General features: G+C 41.1%; 2 pseudogenes; both read right to left on the bottom strand.

Annotated features, from left to right (window-relative positions):
- Positions 1 to 1,606: 1,606 nt before the first annotated feature.
- Positions 1,607 to 1,696, bottom strand: LOC148371789 (U2 spliceosomal RNA; annotated as a pseudogene).
- An 8,194-nt stretch (positions 1,697 to 9,890) lies between these two features.
- Positions 9,891 to 17,402, bottom strand: LOC148371788 (syncytin-A-like; annotated as a pseudogene).
- Positions 17,403 to 17,739: the final 337 nt, after the last annotated feature.

The raw sequence follows: 17,739 nt of genomic DNA, 5'->3' as shown, positions 1-17,739 counted from the left end.
ACTCTTTTTTTACATTTTCATTTGTTGCTTAAGCACAAACAAAGTAAAACGGAACTGTTCATGTTTAAACACTCTTCTAATATCGATATTTTTGTATTCATAGTTTCCAACCCACCATTTTATTGCATATGCCCCAAGCATGCTATACGCTTTTCTGTCCTCACGATGGCGTAATCGAGGAAATAACTCGTCTTGAAGACCCTACGCCTGAGTGTGTCGAGTATTTCCTTGTGGGCTTACATTTTTTATGGGGCTTCATTTTGCCATCACCACGGTTAACACTGCAAAAAAAAATCTTACTCCAATTAGATAGTTTGTTTTTGTCTGTTTCTCTGTATTTAAGGTATTTTAAACTACTTTCTCTAGTAAGAAAAAAAAGAAAGGAAAAAAAACCTTAGCCTACCAAACTACTGATGCATGGTTCGTACAGGTGCTTGAAACTTCAAAATGCTTGAAATTACCAGCTCAGTAGCCTAGATGGTAGTGTGCCCGCTTTGAGACTGGGAGGTCGCTGGTTCGCGCCTCGGCCGAGACATACCTAATTGGTATAATGGCGGCGCCCTCTGTTGGCTGCGGTTGCATCGACTCGCTACAACGGGTCAGGTGTATCGACATTTCGTTCTGTGTACATTGTTACAAAGAATGAAAATACAAAGGAAATTATTATTATTATTATTATTATTATTAATTTGTCTGTAAATGTCCTATGAAGAGTCATTGCCCCCTACGGGTTGCGCCCAGGAGGACAGGTGGATTCCCTGTTAAGGACTACACCTTAACAGCGCATTATGAAATGTGTACTGGTGCAAGGATTTCATATCGACTAATAGATCTGAGCGCTTGTTCTCAGCCCAACAGAACGTGAGGAGAACGACAGCCGAGGACAAAGACTAGAAACCTTCCTGTGGTGTCCTGCGAAGGGCTCTCTCCCGGGGGAGCCTTACGAATCCTACTCGATCCACTCAGACTCGCTCTCTCTTTCTTGGTCCTCATCTTTCTTTGTCTCTCCTTTTCTCTATCCCTCTTTCCTACTCTCTCCCCATCTCTCTCACTCTCTTTTCCCCCTTTTTGCGTTTTACTCTGTTCTCTCTCTCTTTCTATTTGTCCCTCTCTTTCTCTCTTCTACTCTCCTATCTGTGTTCTTCTTAGGGCGGGCGACATCGAGAGCAACCCAGGCCCCCGGTCCAAATGCCAGTGGTGCTTTCGAACCGTTCGCTGCGACCACACCCCAATTACCTGTACTACCTGCCCACGGGGCTTCCATAAATCATGCACCGGCCTGTCCGAACGTACTAAGGACTTCAGAGGCTTCGTATGCTTGGTTTGCTTGGGTCACACCCCGTCAGGCCTGGCGGCACAGGACAGGCACAGCCCCCTCTCCTTCGGAGAACTACGGAGCCTCCCACGAGCGAGTCTAGCGCTACTAAGGATTACCTTAGGGGGGGGTTTTTAAGGGTTATTGTTCTATCTTCGTTATTCATTATCCATTATCCGTTATCGGTCAGTTCATAATACGCTACAAAGCCTAGGAGCCGGGACACTTACTCTCAGCCAAAAGGCCAAGCTAAGGTCCTAGCCCTAAAGCCTTGCTGCGATCATTGCGAAAGCACCGTTCCCGGAGGTACTGCAATACCGGGCCGATGCGTGGAGTGGACAGAGCAAACTCTTATTCCATCTCCGGATTTCAAAAATCAAAGATCATGGCTATAAGTACTACTTCATAGATAGTACACAAATCCAGAACCACAGTTGACTTGAGTGACTCGACAACAACAACGACAGCCGATGGCTGCCGATTTAGGTCTTCCACCTTTGTATTAACATGTGATTCACGCTCTTGTACAGTGATACCTCTTACTTATGAATTCATTTTCTTCTGGGAGTAGCGTTGTAACTTGAAACATTTGTGAGTCGAGTGTTTTGTATCAAAAATGGTTCGACAATCTGTCTGGGGCACTCGTAACATTGATCAGAGGTATCCAGAACGATTGTTTGGGTTGAGGTTTGTCCCTTTTCCTCAACCAAAAACAAAATTTGGAGAAGTGTTTGAAGTGGACGAAAGCATGCTGTCACACTCACGTTCAACTCAACGTAAAGGTGATTGTTGGGAACCAGAACAAAGTTACTCCACAGTAAGTGTTTATTTTTTTTTTGTTAAGTTGAAATTTACGCTGCTGCTGGGTCGGTTATAGCACAGCACCCTATTAGCCTCACAGCATGACATGCATACCTGTCAACCTCCACGGCTCCATGCCTTTACAAACGGTCGTATTTTCCCTTACAAAATACAAAATAATCTTACACCATATTTCTTTTTTTTCAAACGTGTTTATTTATGCAGTTTAACATGTTATATTGTACATGTGTTCCGTTATATATATCGTTAATTAACATTTTGTTGTGAGATCCTGAGTTGCTCGACATGAATGAGGTTTATTATAAAAAAGTTCAAAAATTATGTAGCTTCACTGTAGAAGGAAAAACATACATGCAAATATAATTCCCGTAAATTCCGGACTATAGAGCGCACCTGATTATAAGCCGCACCCACCACATTTTCAGAGGAAAACCGATTTTGTACTCACACTAGCCGCACCTGTATATAAGCCGCATGCGCCCACATTAAAAGAATGTATCACAAACACAAAATTAACCCAGACCGGACTGGAAGTTCCGCGATTGAAACTAAATGTCCTTAATTAAAGTACACAGTCCAAAAATCACAGCCGGCAAAATGAACGGAAAATGATACCGCTACTTAAGGTTTGATGCAGACCTGCAGAGTCCGGGTCCCGTTGAAAGTAATCCAAGGAAAAAAGTGTATATTTCCAAAGGTAAGGGTGGGAAAAATATATATCCACTATTGTCCGCCGTGTCCACAAACACTCACCTTTACCGGTCCCCACTTCCCGTCACCCCGCGTTTGTTACGCCCCTTCTTTTTAATTGGCCCGTGCAAGACATATCAGAATAAGTGACCAAAATAAATACAAGCAAATACATTACAAAAATATACAGTTGCAAATACATATTATACATGGTTACACATATTTACAAAGAAAGACGATACACCGAAAGAGTTTTCAAAGCTTTAATAATAATAATATAGCTTTCATCCCAAATGGTGCCTGACAGCAGTTAATGCTAGCAACACGCTCGCAACACAGTAAGCGGGTCTGTTAAAAAAACATACCGTACTTGTAAAAATCACGGTAAACCGTCCTCATCTTCGTCCTTAGAACTGAAGCCATCAAAGTCGTCTTCCTCAGTGTCGGAAAGAAACGGTGTCATATAGACGTCGTCCCACGCTCCCGCAGCCGGACTCGCACTCATTGTCGCTGGAACTTTCATCCACTCCTGATTCTGTGCCCTCCTCTCCGGCACGCAGCAGACCACCTTTTCGGAACCCGTTGGTGATGGTGGATTTTTTGATGCTGCCCCACGCTGTCAGGATCCACTGGCAGACTAGCGAAAAAGTTGCTTTTCGCATGCGGCCAGTTTTAGTGAAGTTGCAGTCTTCCTCGGCGCATATATTCCACCGGTCTAAATCTTATCTTTTGTACTCGAGCGCCGCTGGCGGCCGTTAGAAAAATTACATAAATTGGCCGCATCACTGAATAAGCCGCAGGGTTGAAAGTTTGGGGAAAAAGTAGCGGCTTATAGTCCGGAATTTATGGTAAGTAGAATAATACATTTTCTTATTCAAATTATTAATTTGTTTTCTGCATTAAATTATTGTTGGGGATATACTGATTAAAGGGATAACCACAATCATGTCTTTTTTCATTTTCTTCTTTTATACTTCCTTTTTTTCTTAACTTCTTTATACAACATAATTCGTAACATAATGCATCAAAGCAAGTGAGCTGTTCGAGAGCCGGCTCTCTTTAATGAGTTGAGCCGAAAAAGCCGGTTCTCTAAAAAGAGACGGACTTCCTTTCACTACACAACTCGAACTCATTTGACTTGATTGATTTGCCGTTTCATGAGAGTTGGCGTATAACGGATGGAACCCATAATTGACAAATTTGCGTTTTTCCGTACAGACTTTCTCTTACGTCGTACACGTCTTAAAATGGATTATAATCGTACTTTGTACGGCAGAACCGCACCGGTTGACAGGTATGGACATGTAGCTCCTCCCTGCCACGTTAATTTGGTATATTACCATGAAATAGAAACCTGGATACGCCTTTAAAAAATCCTGAATGGGTTTGTTCTGTCATAGGTTATAACCTTATAAAGTTATCTGTGTAACTGCGGCGTATCCGTCCCACCAAGGTTCCACGTTCACGCTAGACTGGATGATGAGGCTTTTATTACAGTTTCTGCAATGAGTCACACAAGATATCCACATCATGTGGTTAGCACCTCCGCAGGCTTTCAACACGTTAGCAGCGCACTGGAGACTGCTTTTAAACATATCAAATAGTTTTCTTTTCAGTTTACACAAAATACATTTTAGAATATCAACTGTCACGATACATTTTTACATACATTTTAACAAGATACTTTTAACAAGAGATCGTATAGTTTTTTTTTAACGTTAACAATGAATTCATTATATTTTTCTTTAATTTGAATTTTAACCAACATCATCCTTTTTATATACATGAGAAAATAGAAATAATAACAATAACGAGTATAAAAACGGGTACAATTTACCTGCAAATGAATGAGTCACAACACAACACGTGGTAAGCTTCTCAGTTGGCTTTGATCTCTATAAGGGGAATTAACATTTTATCACAATATGCAACGTCCGGCAAAACTAACATAAAAGGCCACAGAAACAAAACGAAAATAAATCCAAACAGCTTGACAACGTCAATCACATTACTGTGCATGTTGAGAGATTTGTCAGCTGTGGTTTTAATGTACAGTATAAAATTAACATTTTTTGCGGCACACCAAAAGGTCGTGGCTTACCGTTAGCAGCGCACTGGAGACTGCTAACAACATCTGCCTTCCGGTCACAAAATCAGGCACCAAACCAAACCTTACCCCATACCAGCAGGTGGCACTGTTGGACTCGTCATTGTAGGACGCCCATACAAAAACTATACAAACATATTTCAGCAGGAATTTCAACAAAACAAAAGTTATTATTACACCCATTAGATGCAAAAGTGCAAACACTGATGAAAAAAAAGACACAAAAATCGTGGACAGTATTACAAGGAACAAACTGAAGTGTATGTCAGTTCTAAAACTCTCCCAAAAAGGAGTGTGAAAAGAAAGGCGATCAAACTCCTAACTAAGCACAGACTCAAAGATGCCTGTTACATCTCTGAATTATAAAACATTGTTCCTGTTCCAAGTACTCACATAGGCACAATTCTTGTTTCTTGCTCAAGCTTTGTTACTCAAACTGAAAGTGCATCTCTAAAGAACTTAAAAAAGGAACTAGCAGATATTGTGGACACAGATCTATTAATTATGGTCATTATGCCAAAAATGAAGGTAGCGTTTGCCAGTGGGAAATTGTAATGTGAAGAACTTCCTGCATCTGAAAATGGGAGTTACACATTAGTCATTTTTCCTGACTACTATTTATCGGATAGAAAATTTGCAGAAATGCCCGTCCCTGTTATTTTATTTAAAATAGAAGTCATAAGGCAATACGATTGCACACTCCTGAGTTTCTTAGCCTGTGTCTCTTTGTGTAACCCCGTAAAGACTATATTTGTCATTGCGCTCAGGGCCAAAATTCAAATAGTTGGCTACATCTCTCTGTAATGTTTTTTTTAATTCCATTTTGTTTATTAATATATTCAATTTCATGCAATCAAACACTTTTTATGTAGCCCCATTGTATTGATATTTTGAATACAAATGATTACATTAAGTGCTTAAATGAAGGGAGATATTCTTTGGCTTATGTTCAGAGATTTTATCAATAAATACATGTGTATTTGTATATTTTGAGTGTTTCAAAAACAATTGGATGAAACGGTCCCTCAAAAAACCAAATAGACAATAAAACAACTGTTGCAGGTAAATTCAAAGGGAAAAAAATGATTGGCTGATCTATTTTCCCCATGTATAACCGAGGTATTAGATTTTACCCTTATGTTGTCTTGGAACCTCCAGTGACCTATTTCAAGGGTATAAAAAAATCTGGATTGAGTTAAGGGGCCATCAAATCAAATTAGAATGAAAATCTTTGTTATGGATGTATAAAACATTTGTTAGGATGTTGTATTAACTATATAAAGCGATACTCCTTTATTTTTGGTGGTCAAAATTGACTTAACATGGGTTAATGGTGCCAAGTCTCAACCCTCATGTTATGGTAGTAATATCTGCTTGTACAAAGAATTAAATGCATCAGTAAACTTTTCTTTTTCTCAGAATTATGTCTCAAAGAGCCTGTGTAAATCACCAAAGCATAGATTCAATCCATCATCCTCTGGGTTATGGGCCCAGCACGCTTTCAATGCGCCACTTTGCTGGACCGTATTCAAGGCATTACATGATCTAACAGGAATCTACTTACCAATTAACAACCCTAACGCATTTGCTAACTGTACTCATTTCCTATATTGAAAATGTTATGTTTAACACCTAATGAAATGACTTGCTCTCGCTGAAGACCAAAATTTCCGCAACAGATTTAAAAGCTTTGCAGATTCTGATCAGTAAAAGCTTGTACTCCTGCCTCTTCAGTCGAGCACAAAAATGATGTGCATCGACACTAAATCTCCGAGAGCCTGTTTAAGTTAGCAGGGGATGATTTTGACCCATCACCCTCTGGGTTACTGGCCCATCACACTTCCGCTGAACCACTCTGCTGGATAGTTTTCATGGTACTCCATATTCCAACAGGAATCCACTTACCAATTGACAACCCTGACACATATGCTAACCTTACTCATTTTCTGGATTCTGGATCTGCAAACAGATATAAAGAATTCAGCAATAAGTCTCAGACAGCCAGTGTAACTCAACAGAGGATGGTTTTCGAATCATCGACCTCTGGGTTATGGGCCCAGCACGCTTCTGCTGCGCCACTCTGCTCAATAATAATTTCGGTTGTACATCTCACTAACCAAATAACAACCCTGACGCATATGCTAACCCTACTCATTTCCTCGATTGAAAATGTTGTGTTTAACACCTAAAGAAATGACTTGCTCTTGCTGAAAACAAAAACTTCCTCAACAGACTTAATCGGTTTGCAGATAATGATCAGTAAGAATTTGTATTCCTGGCTCTGGAGTTGAGCACAGACATGATACATTCAGTTTTAATCCATTCAGCCTTCAAGAGCTTGTATAAGTTAGCAGAGGATGGTTTCGATCCATTGATCTCTGGGTTATGGGCCCAGCACGCTCCCGCTGCGCCACTCTGCTGACTAATATATAGTGTATTACATATTCCAAGAGCAATCGACTTACCAGTTGACACCCCTGACGCATATGCTAACCCTACTCAGTTCCTCGATTGAAAATGTTGTGTTTAACAACTAAAGAAATGACTTGCTCATGCTGAAAACCAAAACTTCCACAACAGACTTAATCGGTTTGCAGACAATGATCAGTAAAAGTTTGTATTCCTAACTCTGGAGTTGAGCACAGACCAGACGCATTCAATTTTAATCCATTCAGCCTTCAAGAGCCTGTATAAATTAGCAAAGGATGATTTCGATCCATCGACTTCTGGGTTAAGGGCCAACCACGCTCACGCTGCGCCACTCTGCTGGCTAATGTCCACTTTATTACATTTTCCAACAGCAATCGACTAACCACTTACTTACTTACTTACTTACTTTGATCAGTAAAAGTTTGTACACCTGGATCTCTAGTTGAGCACGGATATCATCCACGCAGACAAGTAGTACTCAGCTCTATGCCTCCAAGAGCCTGAGTAAGTTAGCAGAGGATGGTTTCGATCCATCGACCTCTGGGTTATGGGCCCAGCACGCTTCCGCTGCGCCACTCTGCTGGATAATGTTTAGTATACTACATATTCCAACAGGAATCGACTTACCAGTTGACAACCCTGATGCATTTGCTTACCTTACTCATTTCCTCGATTAAAAATGTTGTGTTTAACACCTAAAGAAATGACTTGCTCTTGCTGAAAACCAAAATTTCCACAATAGACTTATTCAGTTTGCAGATAATGATCGGTAAAAGTTTGTATTTCTAGCTCTGGAGTTGAGCACGGACATGACACATAGAGTTTTAATCCAATCAGCTTTCAATAGCCTGTATAAGCTAGCAAAGGATGGTTTCGATCCATCGACCTGTGGGTTATGGGCCCAGCACGCTTCCGCTGCGCCACTCTGCTGGCTAACATTACTGTACTACTACATATTCCAACAGGAATCGACTTACCAGTTGACAACCCTGACGCATATGCTAACCCTACTCATTTCCTCGATTAAAAATGTTGTGTTTAACACATGAAGAAATGACTTGCTCTTGCTGAAAACCAAAAATTCCACAAGAGACTTACCAGGTTTTCAGATGTTGATCAGTAAAACCTTGTACTCCTGGATCTCTAGTTGACCACAGATATCATCCACACAGATATATAGTACTCAGCACTATGCCTCCAAGAGCCTTTGTGAGTTAGCAGAGGATGGTTTCGATCCATCGACCTCTGGGTTATGGGCCCAGCACGCTTCCGCTGCGCCACTCTGCTGGATGAAATTTACTGTACTAGATATTCCAACAGGAATTGACTTACCAGTTGACAACCCTGACGCTTATGCTAACCTTACTCATTTCCTCGATTGAAAATGTTGTGTTTAACACCTAAAGAAATGACTTGCTCTTGCTGAAAACCAAAACTTCCACAAGAGACTTACCAGGTTTTCAGATGTTGATCAGTAAAAGCTTGTTCTCCTGGTAACTCTAGTTGACCACAGATATCATCCACACAGACATATAGTACTCAGCACTATGCCTCCAAGAGCCTTTGTGAGTTAGCAGAGGATGGTTTCGATCCATCGACCTCTGGGTTATGGGCCCAGCACGCTTCCGCTGCGCCACTCTGCTGGATGAAATATACTGTACTAGATATTCCAACAGGAATCGACTTACCAGTTGACAACCCTGACGCATATGCTAACCCTTCTCATTTCCTCGATTGAAAATGTTATGTTTAAGACCTAAAGTAATGACTTGCTCTTGCTGAAAACCAAAACTTCCACAAGAGACTTACCAGGTTTTCAGATGTTGATCAGTAAAACCTTGTAGTCCTGGCCCTGTAGTTGAGCACAGATATCATCCTCGCAGACATATAGTACTCAGCACTATGCCTCCAAGAGCCTTTGTAATTTAGCAGAAGATAGTTTCGATCCATCGACCTCTGGGTTATGGGCCCAGCACGCTTCCGCTGCGCCACTCTGCTGGATGATATTGACTGTACTAGATATTCCAACAGGAATCGACTTACCAGTTGACAACCCTGACGCATATGCTAACCCTTCTCATTTCCTCGATTGAAAATGTTGTGTTTAACACCTAAAGAAATGACTTGCTCTTGCTGAAAATCATAACGTCCACAAGAGACTTACCAGATTTGCAGACGTTGATCACTAAAACCTTGTACTCCTGGATCTGTAGTTGAGCAAAGATATCATGCACTTCGACAAATAGTACTCAGCACTATGCCTCCAAGTCCCTTTGTAAGTTGGCAGAGGATGGTTTCGATCCAACGACCACTGGGTTATGGGCCCAGCACGCTTCCGCTGCGCCACTCTGCTGGATGATATTTATTGTACTAGATATTCCAACAGGAATTGACTTACCAGTTGACAACCCTGACGCATATGCTAACCCTACTCAATTCCTCGATTAAAAATGTTGTGTTTAAGACCTAAAGAAATGACTTGCTCTTGCTGAAAACGAAAACTTCCACAAGAGACTTACCAGGTTTTCAGATGTTGATCAGTAAAAGCTTGTTCTCCTGGATCTCTAGTTGAGCACAGATATCATCCACGCAGACATATAGTACTCAGCACTATGCCTCCAAGAGCCTTTGTAAGTTAGCAGAGGATGGTTTCGATCCATCGACCTCTGGGTTATGGGCCCAGCACGCTTCCGCTGCGCCACTCTGCTGGATGATATTTACTGTACTAGATATTCCAACAGGAATTGACTTACTGTCAGGTTTAACCCAACAGATGTAAACAAAACCTATATACAAAAAAGACACAGAGAACATGAGTTTAAACTTACTTGCAAGGAGTAATGGCCATAGTCTACATAATGCAGACTTCTGGACACTCTGAAAATTTCTTATGCTCCTTGTCTTTTTATTGTGTTCGGAAGGCCCTAATTTACATAAGGTCTCTTCTGCTAAAGGAAGGGGGAGTGACAAAACAAACAGTTGAGACCTGTTTATACGATAACATGTTATCTATAGTAAACGAAACTAGGTGAGCCTGCGGTCAGAGAGGTCCCTTATCTCGCCGCAGATAAGGTGTCATCCTGTTTCCTCCTTCTTCAAACACAAGCAAGAAAGACACAGTATGCAAAGAAGATAATGCAACAGTAGAATAACATATTTACAGTTTAAATCCATCATTTCCCTCCTGTTTATTCACTTTGTACTATTTCTCTTTGTCATCCAATAACTTCTTCTCTCGATTTTCAGTTACAGAATCATGTTATAGTACTCATGTTACACTTAGAGGTTAAACTTTGTCGTCTGATTCACCGTAGTCAAAAACTTCTGAAAAAAGATCTGGAAAATGTAAGGAAGCATCACCGTCATCACTGTCTCTCTGAGCTTCACCCTTTGGGGTGAGAAGTGCATACATTTCTGATACCTCTGTTTTAACAGGCTGTATAGCAGTGGTATTCATTCTGGTGCATAAAACTCTAATACAAGGGATACAACAACATCCACATAAGGTGAGGTTAGCTGTAAATACAGCCATCGACATGAGAATAGACAACACCAGTTGTTTGTATCTACCAAACATGTCTCCAAACCTGTCCCACATTGATGTGTCAACTCCAGAATGGTCTTTCATTTTGCTGTTAAGGGACCTGAGTCCTTCCAAAGCTTTGGTGAGACTCCCGTCAGCTGCTGTATTATTAGGAATGAACGTGCAGCACTGATCACCAAATATGGCACAGACTCCTCCTTTTTCTGCTAACAGCATGTCAACAGCAATTCTATTTTGGAAAGCCATAAGGGAGGTAGCTGACAACTGCTCGTGGATGGCGGAGAATCCTTTTTCAGTATGGTTGCACGTTATAGTGGATGTAGTTGATTCCGTCTACATTTTTGTTCATAGTGCACCACCAATATAGGATTGATTCAAAACCAGCTGCTACTTGATCTGCTAATTTGTATTCATCAGGAACACCTCTTGGAATCCCTATACTGTCTATGTAAGTAGGGTCATTTTCACTCCATCCTGATGATGATCTCTTCTTTCTGTTTTTCCAGGTGTGGGGAAGTACACTATTTGCTTTGGACATTAAATCAGTAACTGAGGTTGGTGTGATGGATACTGGTAAGATTAATGAGACTGAGGCGCAGAGTCCTGTGGTGTTATATGGTAGCTTGTCATACAACTTTTTATCTCCACACCACCACCAGATGTCACTCCGAGACTTAGGCCTAAAGGTTATGTCTACTGTCTGCACTGAGTGACATTGATTGCTATCTAATTTACCCATTTTCTTGCCTTTACCTGTCCTATTTATGCAGGAGAAATTTCCTTCAGCCACTTTGTTAGAGAATATAGGTTTTTCCTTTTCATCCGAGGTTAAAGGGTAAACTTCATCCCATGATGAACAGTTTGTTGAAGGTGTAGTATTATTCATCACATCTGCCAGACATTTATACTCTAAGGCTGAGGGAACTACTTGCAAAACAGGTCTGGCTCCCATGCACACTACACAATCTGTTTTTGCTGCTTGCGCAGCTTGTTCTGCCATTAGAAGCCAGTTGTTATTTATTTTAGAAAAACTGTGCTAATTTGAAACCAATCATCTGTATCAGGTTTTACATAAATCCTAGGTTTGATAGGAGAGATTGATTTTGGCCCTAGTGTAAAGTCTGGTTCTGTAGTAAGGGACGTCGTGATATTTGGACATAACAGAAACACAGTACAGGGGTCTTGGGCATGTGGTCTCCATATACATAATGCTAACCCATGACATGGTGGGTTCTGATATGGCCCAAATTTATCAGGCTTTCCAAAAGGGTTTTGGGTTGTATTGACGTTCAACGTCAATCTATCATTTGATTTGGTTAAGGAGACCTGTCTTTTCCACCTATTGGAGCGCATGGAGGATCCATATGATCCTTTATTCCATGATCCAGTAGTGGCAAAGACATATTCCCAATTGTGGGAGTTCTCCAAATTGTGTCCCATGATGTCCCTGTTACCATCCAGATACCAGTCATATCCCTTCCAACTATTTATGCTATAACCTCCAACTTGTAAGCTCCGGTCAAAAGTGAACACAGCCTGAATGCTATTGCTTTGGTAACAGAAGTACAGTTCTTTTGTCGTGTGTTGGTCTCCATCAGTGGTATTGCACGGGTTCTTTATTTGTCCATTTTGCACGTTATTGGTCCATCCTATCCTTCTTCTTTGCATATCGAGGTCTTTTTCTCCTAGTAACAACAACATTACTACTATTGCTCCTATCGGTCCACATACCGCCACGATTTTCTTATGCGTTGGAGTGAGCATTCTACCCGTAGATCTGCAATTCCTCCTAATACTTCCAGAGTTGTGGACAATCTTCACTGGTTTGAGACGACTGCAAACTATAATTACAGCTCCCTTTGTAGCCAGACTTCCTCTGAAAGTTTTGTTGAGGAACTACAGCTCTACAATAGGTACCACAATGCTATCACAATGACGCAAATTAGGACGGTTACGGTGTATGCTAAGATAGAAATAGTTATTTTAGTCATATTTAATCACTTTCTTACAATGTGTCAAATGAACCCATGTGTTTCGTTCTGCAATCTTTACTGCTGTGCCTGTGGTTAACAACACCTGGTAGGGCCCTTCCCACTTAGGTGAATGCCAGTGTTTCTTCTTTATGCTTTTTACCAGGACCCAATCTCCTGGTTCAACTAACTGGCTTTCCTGTGGAGACATGGAAAGTGTATCATCGTTATTACTGCAATCTGCCAGTTGCTTCTGGTGCTGCAACATTTTTCTCATGTAATCAGCCAGAGTACTTTCGTCATCAGTTTTCCACATATTTTTAAAGAATGGTAATCTGTAAGGTCTACCAAATAATACTTCATATGGTGTTAGCCCATTTGTACTGGTGATGTTAATATGCAGTTTTACTAATTCTAGACATTTAGTCCATGGTCTTTTGGTTTCTTCCATACACTTCCTAAGTCTGTTTTTTATAGTTCCATTCATCCTTTCCACCAACCCTGCACTTTGTGGGTGATAAGCACAGTGATGTTTTAGGTCTATATGAAATGCCCGCTTTGAGACTGGGAGGTCGCTGGTTCGCGCCTCGGCCGAGTCATACCTAAGACTTATAACATTGGTAAAATGGCGGCGCCCTCTGTTGGCTGCGGCTGCATCGGCTCGCTACAACGGGTCAGGTGTATCGACATTTCGTTCTGTGTACATTGTTACAAAGAATGACAATACAAAGGAAATTATTATCATTATTATTATTATTTTAGTTATTATTTGATTTACAAAATGTGAACCATTATCACTATAGATCTTTTCTGGAATCCCATAACGTGGAATTATGTCTTGGCATAATGCTTTAGCTACTGTTAGCGCATCTGGGTGTTTTGTAGGAAAAAGCTCTATCCATTTTGAGAATGAATCTATTATCACTAAACAGAACTTTTTCCCTTCACTATTGTTAAGTTCTATAAAGTCCATATGTATGTGTTGGAATGGATAATCTGGTTTTGGAAACTGTCCTCTCTTTGGTCTTAGATTACCCTGAGCATTGTGCTTTGCACATATCAAACATGTTCTACAAATTTTTTTTGAATAGGAGTTAAAACCATAGGTTGTATATATCCGGTTTATCAATACTTCCATCCCTCCTGTTGAGACATGTGTTTTCCCATGGCTCAATATTGCTGCCCATTGGTATAGATTTTTTGGTAAGATTGGTTTATCTTCTGGTCATTTATAAATTCCATCTTTTAGGTGTGCTCCTTTTCTTTTCCAGAGTTCTTGCTCTGGTTTAGGCGATTGTTGTTGCATTTCTTGTAGTATTTTGTTTTTTAAGGCATTTTCTGTTAGACTTAGAACTGTTATTTCTTGTTGTGCAGCTTGTTTTGCTATTTTATCTGCAAATGCATTGCCCTTTGAAACTGGGTTTGTTTCTGGTGTGTGGGCCACACATTTACATATAGCTAACTGTTTTGGCAGCTGCACTGCTTGTAATAGTTCTGTTAGCAGTTTTGCATGTGTCACTGGTTTTCCTGTTGATGTTATCATACCTCTATTTTTCCAGTGTTGTGCAAACGTGTGAGTTGTTGCATAGGCATACTGGCTATCTGTGTATATTGTTGCTATTTTATCTTTCATAAGTTTGCAGGCTTCTGTTAGGGCCACTAACTCTGCAGCTTGAGCTGAAAAATGTTGAGGTAATGCTTCTGCCTTTAACACTTTATCATGTGTTACTACAGCATAGCCTGTCCTCGTTTTTCCTGTTTCATCTTTCTTTGAGGAACCATCTACAAAAAGGGTTTGTCCATTTTCTAGTGGAGTGTCTTTTAGATCTGCTCTACTTTTCGCTGTTTGCTCTGCTAATGCTTCACAATCATGAGTCTCACCTTCATCCTCTGTGGGAACCAGTGTTGCTGGGTTAAGTACTGTGCATCGTTCTATTTTTAGGTGAGGCTGAGACAGTAGTATTGACATGCATGATAGATGTCTTGCTGGTGACAAAAAACTCATTTTTGTTTGTAAAAGCAGGGCTGACACGGCATGAGGGACTTTAAGTACTAGTGGGTGAAAAAGTTCTACGTCTGCACTTGAAGTGACAGCTAGTGATGCAGCTATTACTGCCCTTACGCAGTGTGGCAGTGCACATGCTACAGTATCCATTTTGGTTGAGTAGTAGGCTACGGGCCTAAGCTTGTTACCATGCATTTGGGTTAAAACTGAGGTCATAAAATGTCCTTTGCAGTCTACCATTTGTACAAACTCTTTTTGATAGTCTGGTAACGCCAGTGTACAGCTACTAACCATGGCTTGCTTTAATTTGCAAAAAGCTTCTTCTGCCTCAGGGGTCCATTTTAGGTAGTCAGACATTTTCAGTTCCTCTTTGTACATGAGAGACTGCAATGGCGCTGTTATTTCTGCATAGTTAGGCACCCAGCTTCTGCAATAATTTGTGAGTCCTAAAAAGGACATCATTTGCTTCTTTGTTAGTGGTTTGGGTGCTTGTAGTATGGCCGATTTTCTTTCCTCTAGAATAGTTCTTCCTCCTGCACTCAATTGGTGACCCAAGTACTTTACCCTTTGTTGACAAAATTGCAACTTGTTTTTGCTTACTTTATGGCCTTTTTCAGCTAAATGTTTTAGTAGTGCTATTGTATCTGCTTCACATCCTTTTTTGGTTTTTGATGCTACTAATATGTCATCTACATAAGTTAGTAGTTGGCTCTTATTTGGAGGCTCGAAGGTAGACAGACTTGATGCAATTACTTGAGAGTAAATTGTTGGACTTTCACAATACCCTTGAGGTAATCTGGTGTAGGTATATCTTTTCCCTTTAAACGTAAATGCAAACCAGAATTGACTGTCTTTATGCACTGGTACTGAGAAGAATGCGTTGCTTATATCTACCACTGTGAAATACTTGGCCTTTGGGTTCAGAGAGTTCAATAGCGTCTGTGGATCTGCCACACACGGGGACCTCTGGATCACTGCGTTATTTACTGCTATCAAATCCTGAACCATTCTCCACCCTGAAGATGGGGGTGCCTTCTTTACAGGAAATATCGGTGTGTTTACGGGCGACTCAGCACATTCTATTAGTACTCCCGCCTTCTTTAGATCTTCTATTACTGGTTCTATTCCGTCCATTGCATCTGGTTTTAAAGGATATTGTTTTATTCTGGGCAGATGTTCTGTTTTGGGTCTTATTATTATAGGTTGTGCTCCTTTTACTAGTCCTACATCTGTGGGTCCCTGGGACCATAGTTTATTGGGAATTTGTTTTAATAGCTCCTGCTGTTCCTTAGTAAAGTAAATGTGTCATTCCTTCTTTTTTTTCAGATGTACTCCTGAGTTTACTATTATAGTCCAGAATAATGACTTCCTGGATAGTCCAGTAGAATCGCTGAACCATGTGTTAACGCCTGTTGCTACCCAATCCCGTACATTTTCTCCTCTGTCCACCAGCTTCCCAAGTTCTTTCCACTCAGTGTCTTTACTCTTACATAATGAAATGTGAGGTTTGCAGTACATTCTGAACCACGGCATGATCGAGTCTGGTAAAATGGCTGCTGCTGCGGCGTTGGCAGCACTGTCAGAGTACACATAGGATACTGTTATTTTGGCGGGTGTAACTCTGTCTAGGCTTGCTTTGTACTTAAGGTCAGGACTTTTAGTATAACACATGGTGACATGCAACTCATCTGGTGACATTTGATCTTGTACCTGTCTCACTGCTCCCTTTCCTTCATCCATAAGATGTGCTCCTGCAGAAGTAGGAGGTTTGTTTGGAATGTCTAGTGTATAGTAGTAATTAGGTTCTCCCACTCCCTGCACTACATACACTTCTTCTGGTTTCTGTCTGATTATTTTTAGTCCATCAGGAGTTGGCATTATAGCCAAACCTAGGGCTACTAAGCCATCTCTTCCAAGCAAATTTACTGGACATTCTGGTAGCATTAGAACGGTCAACTGGCATGATTTGCCTTCTGGGTCTTGGAGCCACACGGGCTCTGTTTCTCGGACCTCTTTAAGGACGCCCTGTGCTGCACGTACTTTTGTGCTATTTGAGCTAAGCATCACATGGGGCACTGTTTCTTTAATAGTAGTTCTACATGCTCCAGTATCACAGAGAAATGTAACTGGAGTGCCCTGAACTAATAGTGTGATTTCTGGTCTTATTTTCTCTTTATACACTATGTTTTCTAAGTTTAAAACCTCTTCTTCAAATTTCTCATGGTGAGTTTTGAAAAGATATTCTTCCTCTTCCTCATTTTTGTCCTTTAGCTTTATCTCTATCTCAAATTTCATTTCAGGCTTTGGTCCTGGTTCCGGGCCTAGTCATGCACTCTGATGGTCTTGTGGGGAAGGGTTGCTTCTGCAATTTATAGCAATATGCCCTTCCTTCCCACAAGACTAACAGGTTCTAGGTTAATTGCTTGCACGTGATCCAAAACCTCTGCCTCTACCTTGGCCTCTACCTCTTCCTCGGCCTCTACCTCTAGATTGTTGAAAGAACACTGTGGTTCCTTCATCTTCTTGGTAGAAAATTGTTGATGGCTTCTTCTCCCCTTTCTTACTTTTGATCACTTTCTCAGCATGGAGGGCATGATTTAAGAGGGCACAGCAGCGCCTGTACTTCCTGCGGAGGATGAGGAGAGCCCACCTGCCCCCACCCTCCCTCATCACATTCTACAGGGGCACCATAGAGAGTATCCTGACCAGCTGTATCTCTGTGTGGTGTGGAGGCTGCAGCGCTACCGACTGGGGTAGTGTGAGGAGGGTAACGAGGACAGCAGAGAAAATAATCGGGACTACACTTCCCTCCATTCAGGACATTGGCCAGAAGCGCTGCCTATCCCATGCTAAGAA

This window comes from Urocampus carinirostris, chromosome 2 (genome assembly GCF_059441175.1).
Source record: "Urocampus carinirostris isolate Australia breed hairy pipefish chromosome 2, RoL_Ucar_1.0, whole genome shotgun sequence".
Lineage (NCBI taxonomy): Eukaryota > Metazoa > Chordata > Actinopteri > Syngnathiformes > Syngnathidae > Urocampus > Urocampus carinirostris.
Note: the sequence above shows the minus strand (reverse complement) of the source record. Positions and strands in the feature narration are given on the sequence as shown.